Below are 18,257 nucleotides of genomic sequence, written 5' to 3'. Positions count from 1 at the left end.
TGTTCTCCTTTTCTCTTGCCCCACTCTGAAGTTTGCAGAAAACCTGGAGATAGATTAGACTTTTCCAGGCATAGAATCAGGATTCTAGAAAATCACATTTGTATCTTAAAGAGAAGGAAGACCTCAACTGACATCCAGGTTACTGCTGTTATACTGTGTAGTACAAAGCTTTCTGAAATGGATGCAATCTAATTCAAGAAATTATATAATGTAGTGGATTGAATGGTGCTTACCCCCATTTCTCCTTGAAAAAAAAAAAAAAGATATGTCTACTTGGAACCTGTGAATGTGACCTTACTTGAAAAAAACATCTTTGCAGATGTAATTAAGTTAGGTATCTTGAGATCATCATGGATTCTGTTGGGACCTAAATCCAATGGGAAGTGTCCTTATATAAAAAGAGAAGGGTAGAGTACACAGAGAAAAAGACCATGTGAAGATAAAAGCAGTGATTGGAGTTATGCTGTCATAGGCCAGGGTTACCTGGAGTCACAGAAGATGGCAGAGGCAAGGAAGGATGATCTCTTATTGCTTTAGGGGGATCATGACCTTGCCAACACCTTGATTTCAAGGTCTCCAGAACAACAAGAGTATACATTTCTGATGTTTTAAGCTGCCTAGTTTGTGGTAATTTGCTATGGCAGCCCTAGGAAACTAGTACAGATAGTAACCCACCAGCCAAATCCAAGTTAATATTATTCTATGGTGCTCTCTCTTTATCAATCTTGCTTAATTTTTATTGTAGGGAATCAAGAACTAAAGAACAGCTTCAATAGGGTCATACAATTCAAAATTCTTTGAGGGAAGTCCTCACCAGAGCAACCTCACAAGAGAAAAACATAAGCGGCATCCAAATTGGAGAAGAGGAAATCGCATTATCCCTGTTTGTTGACGATATGATCTTATGCCTAGAAAACCCTAAAGACTTCACCAAAAACCTCTTAGATTTGTACAGAAATCAATAGCATTTCTATACACCAATAACAGTCTAGCTGAGGATCAAATCAAGAAGGCAATTCCATTTATAATAGCTACCAGAAAATGAAATACATAAAAATAAGTTTAACCTAAGAGGTGAAAAATCTCTACAAGGAGAACCACAAAATACTGATGAAAGAAATCATAGATGACACGAACAAATAGAAAAACATTTCATGCTCATGGATTGGAAGAATCAATGTTATTATAATAAACATACTCCAGCCTGGACAAGATGGCGACCTCCATATCTACAAAAAATATAAAAAAATTAGCCAGGTGTGGTGGTGCATAGCTGTAGTCCCAGCTACTTGGGAGGTTAAGGTGGGAGAATCACTTGAGCCCAGGAGGCAGAGGTTGCAGTGAGCTGAGATCATGCCACAGCACTCCAGCCTGGGTAACAGAGTAAAACCCTGTCTAAAAACAACAACAACAACAAAAAAACCCAAAAAAACCCAAACATACTGCCTGAAATAATCTACAGGCTCGATGCAGCCCCTATCAAATTACCATCATTTTTCACAGAATTAGAAAAAACAACCTTAAAATTCATATAAAATAAAAAAGCCTGAATAGCCAAAGCAATTATAAGCAAAAAGAACAAAGTTTAAGGTATCGCATTTACCTGACTTCAAATTATACTACAATGCTATAGTAACCAAAACAGCATGGTACTGATATAAAAATAGACAGATAAATAGGAACCCAAAAATAAAGCCATATACCTACAACCAACTGATCTTTGACAAAGTCAACAAGAATATACACTGGGGAAAGAACACTTTATTCAATAAGTGGTGCTGGGAAAATTGGATTGCCATATGCAGAAGAATGAAACTGGACCCATACCTCTTACCATATACAATGATTTACTCAAGATGGAGTAAAGACTTAAACATAAGACCTGAAACTATAAAAACACTAGAAGAAAACCTAGAAAAAACTCTTCTGCACACCGATCTAGACAATTTATGACTAAGTCTTCAAAGACAAATGCAACAAAAACAAAAATAGACAAATGGGACTTAATTAAACTAAAATGTTTCTGCACAGTGAAAGAAATAGTCAACAGAGTAAACAACCTACAGAATGGGAAAAAAATATTTGCAAACTATGCATCTGACAAAGGGCTAATGTCCAGAACCTACAAAGAACTTAAACAACTCAAGAAGAAAAAAATTTAAAAAAAAATCATTAAAAAGCAGGCAAAGTACATGAACAGACATTTTTGAAAACAAGACATCCACTTGACCAAGAAACATGAAAAAAATGCTTAACATCAGTAATCTTCAGAGAAATGCTAATTGAAATCAGAACGAGATAGCGTCTTACACCAGTCTGGATGGCTATTGTTAAAAGGTCAAAAAATAACAGATGTTGGTAATCATGCAGAGTAAAGGGAATGCTTATACACTGTTAGTGGGGATTGTAAATGAGTATAATCTTTACAGCAAACAATATGGAGATTTCTTAAATAACTAAAAATAAAACTACCATTAGATTCAGCAATCCTACTACTGAGTATCTACACAAAGGGAAAAAAATCATTATATTAAAAAGATATCTCCACTTCTATGTTAACTGGATCACTATTTACAAGAGTGAAGACATGGAATCAACCTACGTGCCCATCGGTGAGGAACAGGACAAATTTAATATGTGGTGTATTTATACCGTGGAATACTACTCAGCCTTTAAAAAGAATAAAATCATGTCTTTTGCAGCAACATGGATGGAACTGGAGGCCACTATTCTAAGTGAAATAACTCAGAAACAGAAAGTCAAATAGTAGAAGGTGAACAGTGGGTACACAGGGACATTGAGTGGAATAGTGGACATTGGACACTACAAAAGATGGGAAGGTGGGGAGGGGGATGAGGTTGAAAAATTGCCTGTTGCGTACAATGTACACTATTTGGGCAATGGGCACACTAGAAACCCAGACTTTACCACTACACAATATACGCATGTAAGAAATCTGCACTTGTACCCCTAAATCTATACAAATAAAAATTTTTTAAAACTCATTGGAAACATTTTTTGGGCCATTTTGCAGGAGAATTAAGTGATTTTTTTTGTTTGTTTTTTTGGGTTTTTTTTTGTTTTGTTTTTAAGCAGTGAATCCAGAGACGATGGTGTTGCTCCTGCCTTTGTTATTCCATAAGTAGCATGTTGGAGAGTCCATTGTGGATCTTCTGGCTGCCTTTGCAATTGGGATCTTGTTCTTTGAAAATAACTGGGCAAGGATGTTTATGCAAGGTTGATGACAAGTGCTTGAAGTAGTAATATGAATTTAATCTGTCAAGCCCTAGAAGTGAGCATGCCTCCTGGAATAGCACTAAGTCAAGCCTTGCCCTACTCGCCCTCATTGTCTCATAGGAAGGAGCCAATGCTGACCATTTGTGGCCTCCATGACCACTAAGCCTTAAGTTCCCTCTTGATGGAGAGGGGCTTTTATGAAGAGTTGGAGATAGTCCTTGTTGGTTGTATATTATTCTGTGAAATGAAAACAGCAGAGGCCTTGCCAGATGTGAGGAAGCAAAAAAAAAAAAAAAAAAAATCTCTCCCTTGTAACGTGGGCATTTGCTGCTGGGAGTGTCTCCTGCTGCTGAGCAATTCTAAAGAAACATTGAGGGAAGTTAACAACAAAGAAACATAAGGAGGGAAGTTGTGGAGGCAAAGGTACAGAATAAGGATGAACATGAAAATTACTGAAATAAGTACTGAACCAATGTACAAAGTAAAGACAACTTTATAAAAAGACACCCTTGTGTTGATGGGAAGCTGAAGTGTCAGCAATACAGACTACACGAACGGTCATTTCTCTGATGCCCGACATGGCAATATCTTCTGTAGCTTCTAATTCTTTTTGTATTCCACAGTCAGCAAAAAAGGAGGCACTTGCATGAATGAATGAGATTGTATTAAGGACACAAGCCATGTTCATATTCTCTGTTGCTCTTTGGGCTCCTGAGAGATTTTTTTTTTTCCCCTTTTTGCCTATTTCTGGATTCTTGGCAAAGTTCCATCTGGGAGAGATTGCCCACAAAGAAAGACATTAGTCACTCTGACACCTAACACTCCAAGAAACGAAGCAGAACAGCCCAGAGTGAGGCAGGCTACAGGAGTCAGAACTTTGCTAAGCCCTTAATCAGGGTCAGAGTAACCTTAGCCATTTCCCATCTATGTCTCTTTTGAACCATAGCTACTAAGTTGTGTCTTTTTTCAAAAGGATTTAACACTTACATTTATCCAGGAATTATCCGGGAAACTGCTAATTTTATTTGTCCTTTCAGCCTGTTATTTTAGGTTAAATCTATTAAGGCAAATTATTAAGGCTGTAACCGTAAGCCCACCAATTTTCCCCGGCCTCATTGTAAATAGTGTTATAATAAGGTCCTATTTAAGCATCTCCTAAATAATCAGAAGCCTCCATTAATCTGCAGTGTTTTTACTATGCTCCATTGTTTTGTGGGGGAGTGGGGCAGAGTAACAGAATCAATTAAACAACTCCATCACAGGGAGTTAAAAAGCCGTAAAACGCCTTTCAGGATATGCCTTCCACGTTTTCTTCATGTGTAGATGATATAATTACTCTCAGAGTCATTGAGAATTGGGGCTAAAAAAGGCTTTGGAAAATGTCATCCAAACATTACCTAAAGTCCAACCATCTTTTTAAATAAATGAGGATACAGGGAGCCGGATATAAATTGTAATGTCTAAAGCTTCGGGCTCATCAGGGCTGAGCTGGACCTAGAACGCAGACCTCTTCATTCCCAAGCTGACTGTTTTATTTGGTGTAATGGCCTGAAGCAGTTTCTAGATTATCATTTGCCAAATAAAATTTGCACTTCCTTATACTTAGTAAAGCAAGAAAATTAATACATTTTTGAAAGGACAGTGAAAACAGAGGGAGTGCTGCTCAATCTTAAACTAAAGAGAACTGCCAATTATTCAGAATATGCTAAAGCTGCTGCTTTTTTGCTCTCTAAAATCTGCTATTTGTGTTCCTTTTTTTTTTTTTTTTTCCTTTTTAACTAGAGGCAGTAGAGTTCAGGATCCTGTTTTCACATGCGGGATATATTTCTAAAGAACTTAGCGGGTAATTCAGGACTAATATTCTCATTGGATGAAATGTAAAGAAAATGTAAAGACAGCACATTTTTCAGGGCAGGATTAATCTGAGGATTAATCTGCTGCTCTAGGGGCCTGTTCCTGTGCCCTTATTCTAATAGCCATTTTACCAGCCCTTTTCTCGTCTCTTCCATTATTCTTGCCCCATTGGCTCTCCCTCTTACAAGCTATGTTTTCTTGGACAAGAAACCTAACCTCTCTGTGTCTCAGTTTCCTCATCTGTAAAGGTAATGATGCTCTGCACCTCATAGGGTTGCTATCCCTTGTAGGGATGATTAAATGGATAATTTATTGTGTGTTATGCTGTATTAGTCCATTTTCATACTGCTGTAAAGAAATACCCGAGACTGGGTAATTTATAAAGAAAAAGAGGTTTAATGGACTTATAGTCCCCCATGGCTGGGGAGGCCTCACAATCATGGCAGAAAGTGAAGCAGGACCAAAGGCACATCTTACATGGTGGCAGGCAAGAGAGCATGTGCAGGGAAACTGCCCTTTTATAGAACCATCAAATCTCATGAGACTTATTCACTATCACTAGAATAGCACGGGAAAAACCCACCCCATGATTCAATTACCTCCCACTGGGTCCCTCCCATGGCACATGGGGATTATGGGAGCTACAATTCAAGATGAGATTTGGGTGGGGACATAGCCAAACCATATCACATATGGAATTAGATTTGGTTGCATATATATAGCATATATATATAAGACAAAATAACAGTGGCTCAAACAAAGTAGAAATGTATTTTTTGCTTGAATTACAAAAAGTTTGAAGGCAGGCACCCAGGGCTGCTGTGGCAGCTTTTTTTTTTTTTAGTTATTATTTTTTTATTATACTTTAAGTTTTAGGGTACATGTGCACAATGTGCAGGTTAGTTACATATGTATACATGTGCCATGTTGGTGTGCTGCACCCAGTAACTCGTCATTTAACATTAGGTATATCTCCAAATGCTATCCCTGCCCCCTCCCCCCACCCCGCAACAGGCCCCGGTGTGTGATGTTCCCTTTCCTGTGTCCATGTGTTCTCATTGTTCAATTCCCACCTATGAGTGAGAACATGCAGTGTTTGGTTTTTTGTCCTTGCAGTAGTTTGCTGGCAGCTTTAACAGGACTGCAGTGTCTGTGTTTCTCCTCTGCCGTCCCTGTACAGACAAAGCCTGCCCATCCCATACCTGTGACCCTCCCTTTCCTCTGGTGGTCACATCCTCTGCAACCCCCCAGCATTCCTGTGCCACAGCTGGCTGCCCAGTGCTCCTCAGCCAAGCTGTGTTTCACCTGGGGAGTTTATTTTCACTGCCAACTTGGGAACATCCATTTGGAAAGAAGGAGAATATAATTTACATGTAGGCAATGATGGTGGCTAGACCATCTTTAAGAAATTAACCTCCCATCCTTGCCTTCATCTTTCCTCTGCCTTCTCTGCTTTCTTCCCCCAACTTCTCTTAGTTATGCCATTACTTTTACCCTGTTGTAATTTGTAACATTTACATCTTATTCTGTCACCATATGTATCTTTAATATTTTATTCATTACTGATGTTAATAAGAGATAAACATTGTTGATGGTTAATTTTGGACTTTTTTTTTTTTAGTCAGATTCTCAGCTGTCATCTTGGAATGATTTTTCTATTGATCCCTTGAGTTTTTCACTGTCTTTTGACTCTCATGTCTTTACCTTTTTTGGATTCTTTCTGCATTGCTGGAGCCTATCCTCACTGTTTTCAGAAAGTAGGCATGAGACGTAAATCATCTGCATCATTGCATACATAAACATATCGGTATTTTGTCCTCAAAATCACTAGTCTGAATTTCATAGAATTCTAAATTCAAAATAGTTTTCCTTCAGACTTTTGAAAGCATGGCTCTGTTGACTTCTAGAATCAAGTTATTCTGATGTCCGAAGCCAATCTGATTTGCATTCCCTTTTTATAGGACACACTATACTTTGGCTTTTATCTTGGTATTTGACCCAATTTTGCCATTAGGTTTTGGTTTCAGACACTGTAAGTCAAAATAAGTGAGACTTAGATGTCATTTCTGGCATCACTGAACTTGTGCATGATCAATTATGTTCTTGAGTAAGTTTCTTAATATAAAATTAGTCCAATAATGGTATTAGAAGAAAGGCATATTGTTCAGATTATTGTTACTATTTAGATCCTTACTTTCAAATATAGCTAAGTACCTTAGGTATAACTTTTAGCGAGAAAAAAATTCTTTACATTCTGAAATTCTATCATAGTAAAAATGTGCAAATATTATAAGACTAACATGGCACACTAACAATTGACAATGATTGTCAGAATATCAGTTTTATGGATTAAAAATAATTATTAAGAACTTTAAAATACACAAACAAGAAACTAAGTTGAGAGTTAATATGACTATTAGAAATGGTGTTTCAGCTGGGAAATCCCCAGGTCTTTCTCCTCAACTTAGGCAGCTCTTTGGTTTGCCCTGCCTGGCTTCTCATTCCCTGTGCCATGTCTGGGAAGCTCTCCCAAGTTGTAAGCTGTGGGGATTGATTGCGGGCTCACCTTATTCGTTTCCAATTTCTCAAGGATCATTGTCCTTTGTTCCTTGATGTCCAATGTCTTAAAAAAAAATGTTTCATTTGTTTTGTCTGGTGTTTTAGGTTTTCATGCAGTAGGATAAATATGGTCTCTATTATTCCATCTTGATTAGCGGTGACAGTCTTATAAATGTAAACGTTTATATGAAGGAAAATCTCCTAAATAAAGCAGAATAGCACTCATGACAAATTAACTTTAAGACCCAGACCTAATACAGAAGAAAAAAGAATGTGATGAAAAGAAGAAAAATGAAGAATTCTAAACACATTTTTTCTCACTATACTGCAAAACTACATTACAGAATTATTTCAGAAGCAGTTTTCTATTATTTTGAATCTATGGAAACTGTTGTAGGTTGAATTGTGTCCCAAAAAAGATACTTTGAAGTCCTAACCCTCAGTGCCTCAGAATGTGACCTTATTTGGATGTCATGTCCTGGCAGTTGGAAGAAGTGAAGGTGAGGTCATACTGCAGTAGGGTGAGCTCTTTATATGGTATGACTTGGTGTCCTCATAAGAAGACAATGTGAAGACACAGAGACATGGAGGGGAGAATGCCATGTGATGACAGGGGCAGGGTTGGAGTGACACAGCTGCAGGCCAAGAAATGCCAAGGCTTGGCAGTGGCCACCAGCAGCTGGGAAGAGGCAAGGATGGATCCTCCCCAGAGAATCAGAGAGAGCAGGGCCCTCTTGCCCCCTTGATATAAGGCTTCTGGCTGCCAGAGCTAGGAGAGACTACATTTGTGTTGACTGAAGCCACCTAGTTTATGGTACTTTGTTATGGTAGCCCTGGGAGCCTCATTCAGAGATTATACCTCTTTTAAAGTTATTAAAATGATTCTTATAGTTTGCTAGCCATTTTTGGTTTTCAAAGCTGGAGAATTGAGCAGTACATTCTAGGTAGAAGGCTTCTTCTAGCAAACATGCTACTCAAAATATTTTTCTGAACTATATATTTTTGCACATAAAAAGATTAGTGATATTATTAAAAGTGCCAGTTGAAGTTAATGTCTATTTAATATCCCAAATGGTGCAGTAACAGCAGGAGCAAGTTAGCAGCTGACAGTTCTGAAAAAATTGTCTGTCTTGCCCTATTAAAATTTGACTAACACTGAATTTGAAAATTAATCAATTTTGAATAAAATTTTATATTTGTTCTTGTATTCCTGAAGTTTATTCCATGATGATGATTTTTAGCTTTGGCTGGGTATTGGTTTTTACTCTTGGCTGTTTGTTTTTTTGACTGATATGTGCATTCAGAGTATCTCTACCTTGAAGTTAGGGGTACTTTTACCTCTAAATCTGCATAGAAGCTTTTTGGATTCTCCTATCTGGTCTACATCATTGGGCATCTTACTGTCTGGCTTCTGGTTGGGCAGTGGGGAACTCAGGCAAGCCATCAGATGGTTGAGGTATTTTCCTTTAGTTCTCTTCCTAGACTTTTCTTGGGCTGGCTGAGGATTGACTAAACATCACTGCTCCTCTCAACATGACATTCTCATCATGACTCTCTAATTCCAGGATGTGGAAACCCAGGAATTGGAAGCCCATCCCTTTGGTTGCTTCCAGCCAGGTGTGGTGACAGCTCTGCTGCTACTTGTCCTAGAGGACTGCAATGTCCCTTCTAGTTTTCTATAGCCTTTTTTCAACAGTCCCTTTAAAAGCCCTTCTGGAATAATCTTAATTTCATTTTTCCATCTATTCCTGTTAGGACTATGACTGATACAGACCAGTTGGTAAATCACACTCTCAGCGTTGCAAAATGGTATAGCCATGTAGAACCAAATACCACAATAGAATAAGGTAGGTCCATAACAACCCAATATCAAAGCCCATAACAAAGACTCCTGAGGGAAAAACGATTGAAAAAATTTTACTTCTCATTTTCAAGGGAGTATTAATACATATTTTTCTAATAAAGCAGAAAAGCCAAATTATACAGAGAATTCATTTCATTTTTCAATCCCCCCCTCCCGCCCCCTCACAACCCCCATTAGATAGTCACCTTCTGTCATTACACATATGGGTCTGTATTCTTTACACTTAGCAGAGCCTCATCCTTTAGCAAGGAGTTGTAAGTTACTTTTGCTTCTTATATGAAAAACTGTGGGTGTGAATTCAGGTTGCCACCTGACTGTACTCTTCCTGTATTTTTAGTAATGTGCCCATACCTCACTCAGTCTGACTGCATTTTGGCACTCTGTATTCAAAGCTGTCATCAGAAGGCTGCACCCTATTGAAGCCTACTGTGGCTGTTTTCTTGTAAAATTCCTTATTAATATCTATTTCTTAATGTGACATGTACTGTTGTTTTGATATTACTTCCAATGTCATGAGCAACTCTTTTCCTGGGAAAAATTCCCAGATTAAAAAAAAAAATCAGTGCATTTTACTTAATCTCTGTGGCACTCTATAGAACATAGCACTCACTTCTTGTCTTATTGTAAGGTCATTATTGCCACCCTAATTCCTCATACGGAACAGGATGGTTTGCAGTAAAGCAAAGAGAAGACTTTCTCGGGAAGAGACTATTTTTGAGAATTTTCCTTACTGATGATTCAAGTTCATAGAATGCTACGACTTCAGGGGCCTTAGCAATAATCTAATTTAAAGAGCTACAGTCATAGATAAAGAAGCCAAGTGAGGCCCAAAGACTTGCTGAAAGATACACAGCTAGATAGTGAAGGAGTTAGAACTAAAACCAAGATCTCAAAATTTTTGGTCTAGTGCCTTTTCTACTGCACCATACATTCTTTTAAAGAAAAATATTATACAGTTGAATCTCATTAATTTGTGCAAATTATGTTCTATAAAGTCACTGGGAACACTGAGTTACCAAACTATTGACTTATTGCTCCCAAGCTTAGAGTCTTGCGAGCCCTCCAGTCAAAATATTTTTGTCAACCAGTTGACACATTACCTTGTTATATGTGTGTTTCTGTTTAAAGACATTTTATTTAATATATATTGTTGATTCATTAACATTGAACTCATGACCAACAGCACCATGACTCATGCCTGAACAACACTTCTTGAACTCATATATTCTCTCCATAAGGTGTTTCCTAGCTTTCTTGTTCTTAGGAACATTAGACAGCACTTCAGCATTACTTGAAGCACATTTTAACTAGTGAAATCACCAAAAAAGCACAAAAATGTGGCACTAAGTAGATTGTGAAAAAGACACTTCTTTATGGTATCAGAGCTGAAACAAGAAGGCAGAGTGTAGCCTTGTTCACCTCAGCTAGGAACATGCACTTTGGGCAACTCAACTTTTTTGCCACTCTGTATATGTCTATGAAGGCAAAAGTTTCATGAGGTTTAATTTTGGGGTTTCAAATAAATTTTAGCAAATAGGCAAATGTGCAAATATGGAAGCTGAGAATGATGATCAACTGAATATAGAAAAAGAGATTAACAAATATATGAATGGGACAAATCATGGCTACAAAAGTGGTATTGTGACAATATTGGCACCTCTTATTAGAGAAATAAATAAGATTTTTCTGTAAAGAATGCCTGTTTTTACAAAAACCTTTTCTACTTCTTATATTCTTCTCCAGGTATCTTCTTTGCTCCCTCGACTGCAAAACTTGAACTTGTCTCTGCTTTCTCACCTACCTTTCCTCTCCATTTCACTGAAAATATTCTTGCTAGATCTGTCTTGCCTAAACCAGTGGCAGATTTTCATTTTTCATCTTATTTAACCTCTAAAACCATTTAATCACCCCAGCCCTCCGAAACATCTTCCTCACTTGGTTTTCAATACAATATGCTTTCATAGTTTTCTCCTACTCCATACGCAATTCTCAGTCTCCTTTGTCAATTTCCCCTCCCTGCAATCCATCTCTAAATATTAAAATTCCTCAAGGCTCAGTTTTTTGCTTTATTCTCTATCCTCTCTTTCTAGTAGCACAGATGGAAATAGATTTAAACAATTCATACTGTGGAAAATGAGGGGGGCTGTTATTGGCTAGGACTAGCTGCCCTGGGTTAAAAGAAGCATTATCTCCATACAATGTAATAAGTTCAGGAGAAACACTTGTACTATATGACTTTCAAATTTATAGCTTCAGATTAGGCTTCTCTGAGCTCAGAGTCAGAGTCAGACTGAAATATTCAACTGCCCAGCCAATAGATTTTTGCATCTGGTCATGATGGAGTAACATGCATAAGTTTACTTTCTACCTTAAACAACAGGAGAACTGGAGAAAGATATGGAGCAGATGTTTTTTAAGTTTTTGAAAATAGGGAGTATAGTATCGGGATTCCAAAGAGAAGAGAAATAATTACATCTGCCCTGTAATTGCCCTAGATTTTCACTTGGGGAACAGGGAGGAGATCCCAAGTACAGTGTGATGGCTTTGATTTCTCTGAGTCTTGGCAAACAGAGACTGGTGTTCAGGGTATCTGAGGGATCTAGAATTTATAAAGCAGAGTTTCAGAAAGAAAGGAGCTACAAAGAAAGAGCTCCAGAAATGTACTTATGGATACCATTGAGTTTTTACTAAATACTAAGGCATGCACAAATAAGGTTAAACTTCGTTTGGTCAAAGACCAAACAGGGAACTGAATGGTTTCTAAGCTCATAGAATCTTCCAAGAAATAGTCATGCTTTCAGCAGTCAGAGTGGAAAACCCCTGTTGAAGGCACGAAGAATGTAGTAATTGAGATACCAGAAGGTTATGTCTTCATAGTGAGGGTGAAATTCCCCCTGGAGAAAAGGCTGCTATAGGCCTACCTAACAAAGACTGAGAACAAACCTTGAAATAATTTGCTTTATTCATAGGTAACTTAACTGTCTAACACAAACACAGCCCAGTACTTTTTAAAGATAGATAATGAAATTCAGGTACTAAACAAGATAAAATCCACAATGTCTAGTATTAATAAAAATATTACATATTTCAAGAAGCAGGAAAATCTGATCCATAACCAGGACAAAAAACTGTCAATAGAAACTGACTCAGAAATGATAGTGGGGATGATATTAGTAGACGTGAACATTAAAACAGCTATTTTAAAAATATGCATGGTAAGGAAAGGAATTGATGATATAAAAGTAATCATGTGGAACTTCTAGTCATGAAAAAATCACAATATCTGAAATGAAAAATTCTCTGGATGGCATTATTGGCAGATTAGACAACGTAGAATAAAAAAGTGGTACATTTGAAGACATAGCAGTAGATTTATCCAAAATGACATGCAGACATTTAAAAAAAAATTCAGAAAAAAAGCTCAGAATCTCAGTGATATTACAATATTAAACAATCTAACATAAATGTAGTTGGAATCTAAGAGGAAAAGGAGAGAAGCACAGAAAATAATATTTGTAGAAATTACAGTCAAATATTTCTAAAATTTGATAAAAATAATCAATCTATAGATCCAGATACAGTACAAACGTAAAGAAAAACACATCAAGACACATCAGAATCAAACTCCTATAAAGCCAAAACACAGAAAATTTTAAAGCATTGAGGAGAAAAAATAGTGCATTGTGTATAGATGAACAGAGACATAAATTGCTGCAGACTTCTGTTCACAAATTATGTAAGTCAAAAGATAATGGGATACTATCTTTAAAGTCCTGAAAGAACTTGTCAACTTAGAATTCTATACTTATTTTTGGGCATTTTTTTAATGGAGAAAAAACAACTTTGAATTAAACAAAAGCTGAGATGATTTGTTGTCAGTAGACCTGCTCTACAAGATATGTTAAAGAGGAAAGAAAACTTTACCAAATGGAGACATACATATATGCTAAAGGAAAAGAGAGAAAAACCAAATTATCAATATAAGGAATGAAAGAGGAAGCATCATTACAGAACCAACAGTCATTAAAAAGAAAATAATGAAATATTATGCCCAACTTTATGATAATAAATCCAATGCCTTGGATGAAATGGGCAAATTTCTTGAAAGACACAAATTGTAAAGACTTATTCAAGAAGTAATAGAAAATATTAATAGTAATATTTATATATATATATAAAATATTGAATTTATAAGAAAAAATTTGTAACAATCTAATCTTCAGGCCCAGTTGGCTTCACTGGTGAATTTTCTCAAATATTCAAGGAAGAACTACTAATACCATACAAATTCTTTCAGAAAATTGAGGAGTGGGGAGGACATTCCACCTGTATGCCCCATGGTCAAGTGTTTTGTCTCTAAATCTAGGAGTCGAATAACATGCCAGAAACACTTTACCATGGGGCATTAAGTAACTAAGTGTCCATTATCATCTGGGATATATATAAGTGATAAAGTCTGACATGCCCAGCAGTAGTTCATCATAAGATGAAAATAGTATATATGAGAAAGCTCAAATATGACCAGAGGGCCTAAATAAGCTGACCAGGAGCAGATAGCCCAGATCCCTGTGTCAACCAGCACACAGCCCCTTCCCCAGCTTGCAACTATAGTCCTATGGGGGATGTCCCATATAATCGGCTGAAGGAGGGAAAAGCCTGAGCTTGGATTACAGATGGGTCAGCTAATTATGGGGAACAACTAAACATGGTCGAAAGCTGCATTGTAGCCACATTCAGGGGTGGCCTTGAAGGTCAGTGAAAAGAAGAAACTTCAGCAGACAGAGCTGTGAGTCGTGCAGCTGGCCATTCACTTTAAGGAAGGAGACATGGCCCAAAGTGATAATATATCCATATTCATAAACAGTAACCAATGGCCTTGCCATCTGGCCAGGGACCTGAAAAGCAAAGTTTGGAAGATAAATGGTCTAGGATAAAGGCATGTGGATGAACATATGGGAGTGGACATGAAGTGTGAAGGTTTTTATATTATACATTAATAAAAAGGCTCCATCTGTAGTTAAAATGGTTTAACCGGTTAGCATTAAGCAGTTTTTAATATTGGCCTACCTTGAACCAGCATAATTGGAGGATTAACAGAGTGCCCAAGGTGACAGAGATAGAGGCTATGCATGGTCTCATGAGCATAACCTCCTACTTCCAAGGCCAGTCCAATTAATTATTCCTATCTCTGAATGTTCAACCCAATTTACCTACTGGGATTTTGTGGTTTCCATCCCTGCATCTCTGGGTTCATCAGGATTCTAACACCTAAAGAGGGTGCATTTTTACCAGGTGACGTAGCAAAGGTCACATCAAACTAAGACTTAACAGTTGTCCCCAGGACACTCTAGACTTCCTGTATTCAGGGAATAGCAGCAAAAAGGAGGTATCACTCTTTTGACAGGGATAATGGACACTAATCAGCAGGAAGACTTAAGGCTGCCTTTATAAAATGGGGACAGGACAGAAAACATGGAGATCAGATGATGCATTTGAGAACCTCCTTTCCCCTGTTATAACTGTGAATAGACATGGTTAGCAATCCTAGCCCAAGATAGGGATTGTTAGCAAGGACCCAGAGCCCTCAAGAATGAAGGCTTGGTTCATACCACCTGGCTAGCCAGTGAGACTTCCTGCCATCCTTTCATAGCTGTCCAACCTGCAGCAGATATGAAGTCTCTGCTGGCTACTCCACTGCCTCCTCCTTTATCCTTCACAGGTATTTCCCCAAGTACATCTTTTGTGCATCTAATCTCATCTTGGCATCTGCTTCTTTGAGGAGCCAGACTGACACAGAATGAAACTTGCTCAACTTGATAAAGTGCATCTACACATAATCTACAGCTAGCATTACGATGACTGTTTTCTCTTTAAGGTAGGAAACAAGGCAATAAGTACACTGTCAGTACTCCAATTCAATATTGTAGTGAGAGCAGTAAGGCAAGAAAAAGAACTAAAAAGCATATGGATTAGGTAGGACAAAATATAATTTATTTACAGATGATTATAAAGAAAATCCTAAGATGTTTATAAAAAAACTTACTAGAACTAAGTGTAGTAAGGTTGCAGTATACAAAATCAGCATACAAAAATAAAGTATAATTCAAAACATTAGAACTAAAACATTAGAAATTGAAATTAAAGAAAAATATAATTTACAATAGGATAAAAATGATGGAATTCATAGGGATACATTTAGAAGCTATCTGAAACTGAACATAACCAAATTCTGGATTCTTACCACCTCCTGGGGGTAAGGTTCCAGTACTATCTCAGCCCATAGTACTTATGTTCTTTTAGTTGTCCAGACCAAAACTGTAGGATATATTCCTTACTTTCCCCCTCTTACCACACATCTAGTCTATCAACAAGTCTAGTGCATCTTTAAAATATATCTTGAATCCTATTTTCACCACCTTTCCTAGAGCAATCCATGTCCATCTCCCTTATTTGACCTTCTGACTGGCCTCTGGGCTGTCATTTGTTGTTTCTGTGGCCCCATGAGCTCACATGCAAACATGTATCTGAGCAGGATGTCCTAACAGAATGGTCCTGACTCCTGAATGAAGGCTTCCACAGAACCTCAGTCCTCTTAGTGGGGAGAAATTTTCATCTGCAGAATTGTTTCAATCCTTGTTTTATAGTATATTTTGCCTAAAAATCACTAGGATCTCTATGTCTGTGGATAGGGCTGATTTACAATTTGGGGTGGTTTACAAGATTCCTAGTTCAAGAGCTCCCTCTGCTGTCAGTGTAGCAAAGTGTGGCTGCTTTCTTTGCTGATTGGCTGTGTGTGAGGGGTGGGGGCACTGATGGGAGGAAGACTTGTGCATTCTTTTGTTTTTAAGGGTCCTAACTTTCCCATTCTTGCCTTTTCGTTCTGCACTGTACGGTTTTCTAAAGGTGATTCTCCCTTCCCATTTACCCAGCTCTTCTTGGAAGAGTTACTTTTCCAAGATGCCACCTTGAGTCCTGCACACACTTACAAGTCTCTTCTCATTTCACTCTGATCAACCACCACACTTTTCAGCATTTTGCATGTAGGGAGGACTTTCTCTTTCTGTGATTTTAGATCACTCTATGGCTTTTGCTTCTCTTCCCTCTTCCGCCCAGTCTTCCCTGGACAGTACTTGCCCCTCGACCCCCAACCCCAAGGCTTGGGGCAGCAGGACCATGTAGGGTAGTATGCTAGGATCTCATGCTCCTTGGTTTTTGTTTTTGTCTTTTTAACTTACAGTAATTGGGAATTTGGATTTTCTCTGTCTTTTATTCATGCCAAGGACAGATTTTTATGTTCCTTTCTTTGTTATTGCTATTCTTTATTGGGTTGTTTTTTGGAGAATGTGTTGGAAAATACAAACTGACGCAGCAACTATTACCCCAGTTATGGAATTCCTTAGTTCCTGACCTCTTAGGATTTGGGCAACACTGGATATAAAAGGTTATTTCCAGGAAGAGCTATATTCTAGAGGCAAGATTCAATTGTCCTCTGAGGGGCGGTCAGAAAAACAGTCCTCTGAAATCAAGACTGAATTCAGGACAATTTCTGAATCCAGGCTGCAGTGTTCTTAGGAGAAGGGAAGGGTAAAGCCTACTCCATAGACCTTCATCCATACCTAAAAATGGGTATGGGAAGGGGAAGGTAATTCTATCATTTTAGCCCATTTTTATATGTTTTTAAAAGGTTTATTCTATAGAAAAATTTAACTTTGTGTTATAGAAAAATTTAAATACATACAATAATAAAGAAATAATTTAATAAGCTCCATGCACCCAATAATAACTTTTAAGGGGGTACATGTGCAGGTTTGTTAAATGGGTAAGTTGCCAGTTGCAGAGGTTCAATGTACAAATTATTTTGCCACCCAGGTAATGAGCATAGTACCCTGTAGGCAATTTTTTAACCTTCACACCTCTTGCTCAAACCCTCTAATGCAGTGCTGTCCAGTAGAAATATAATGTGAATCACAAACATAATTTTAAACTTCCTACAAGACATATGGCTTTAAAAAGTAAAGAGAAACAGGGGAAACCAATTTGATCAATATAGTTTACCTAATAAATATATCTAAAATGCGATTTCAATGTCAATCAATATAACAAAATTATCACTGAAGTATCTAACATTCCTCTTTTCATGCTGACTCATCAAAATCTTTGATGTATTTGTTACTTGCAGCACATCTCAGTTTAGCCATTTTTCAGGTGCTCAACAGCCACATGAGCTGGTGCCTACCTTACTGGACAGCACAGTCCTAATACCTTCCTGTTACTCTTAGAATAAAGCCCAGAGTCCTTGCCAGGCCTCTAGGGCCTTACATAATCTGGCTTCTTTCCACCTCCCACTCAATCACCCTGCTTAATTTCTGGATTTAACACTGGCTTTCTTGTTGTTCTCACCTTAGGGTCGTTCCATCTGCTATTTCTTCAATGGCTGATGCTTTTTCAGGGCTTCCGTCCTCACTTCATTTTACTTTCTCCTTAAATGTCACCAACTCAGAAAGGCCTTCCCTGGCTATGATCTATTGCCTGTTTTATTTTTCCTTACAGTGTTTTATCACTACTTGCCACTATGTTATACATGTTTTTATGCATTTATTTATTGTAAACTCCACAAGGGCACAGATCTGTGCTATTTACCATTATATCTCTGGAACCTAGAATAATAACTGATGCATAGAGACAGCTTGATAAATATTTGTTGAATGGAAGAAGGAACCATATTTTTAGATTAGGATTGTAT

This window comes from Pongo abelii, chromosome 11 (genome assembly GCF_028885655.2).
Source record: "Pongo abelii isolate AG06213 chromosome 11, NHGRI_mPonAbe1-v2.0_pri, whole genome shotgun sequence".
NCBI lineage: Eukaryota > Metazoa > Chordata > Mammalia > Primates > Hominidae > Pongo > Pongo abelii.
The sequence above is the reverse complement of the archived record's forward strand: the minus strand, read 5'-3'. Positions refer to the sequence as shown.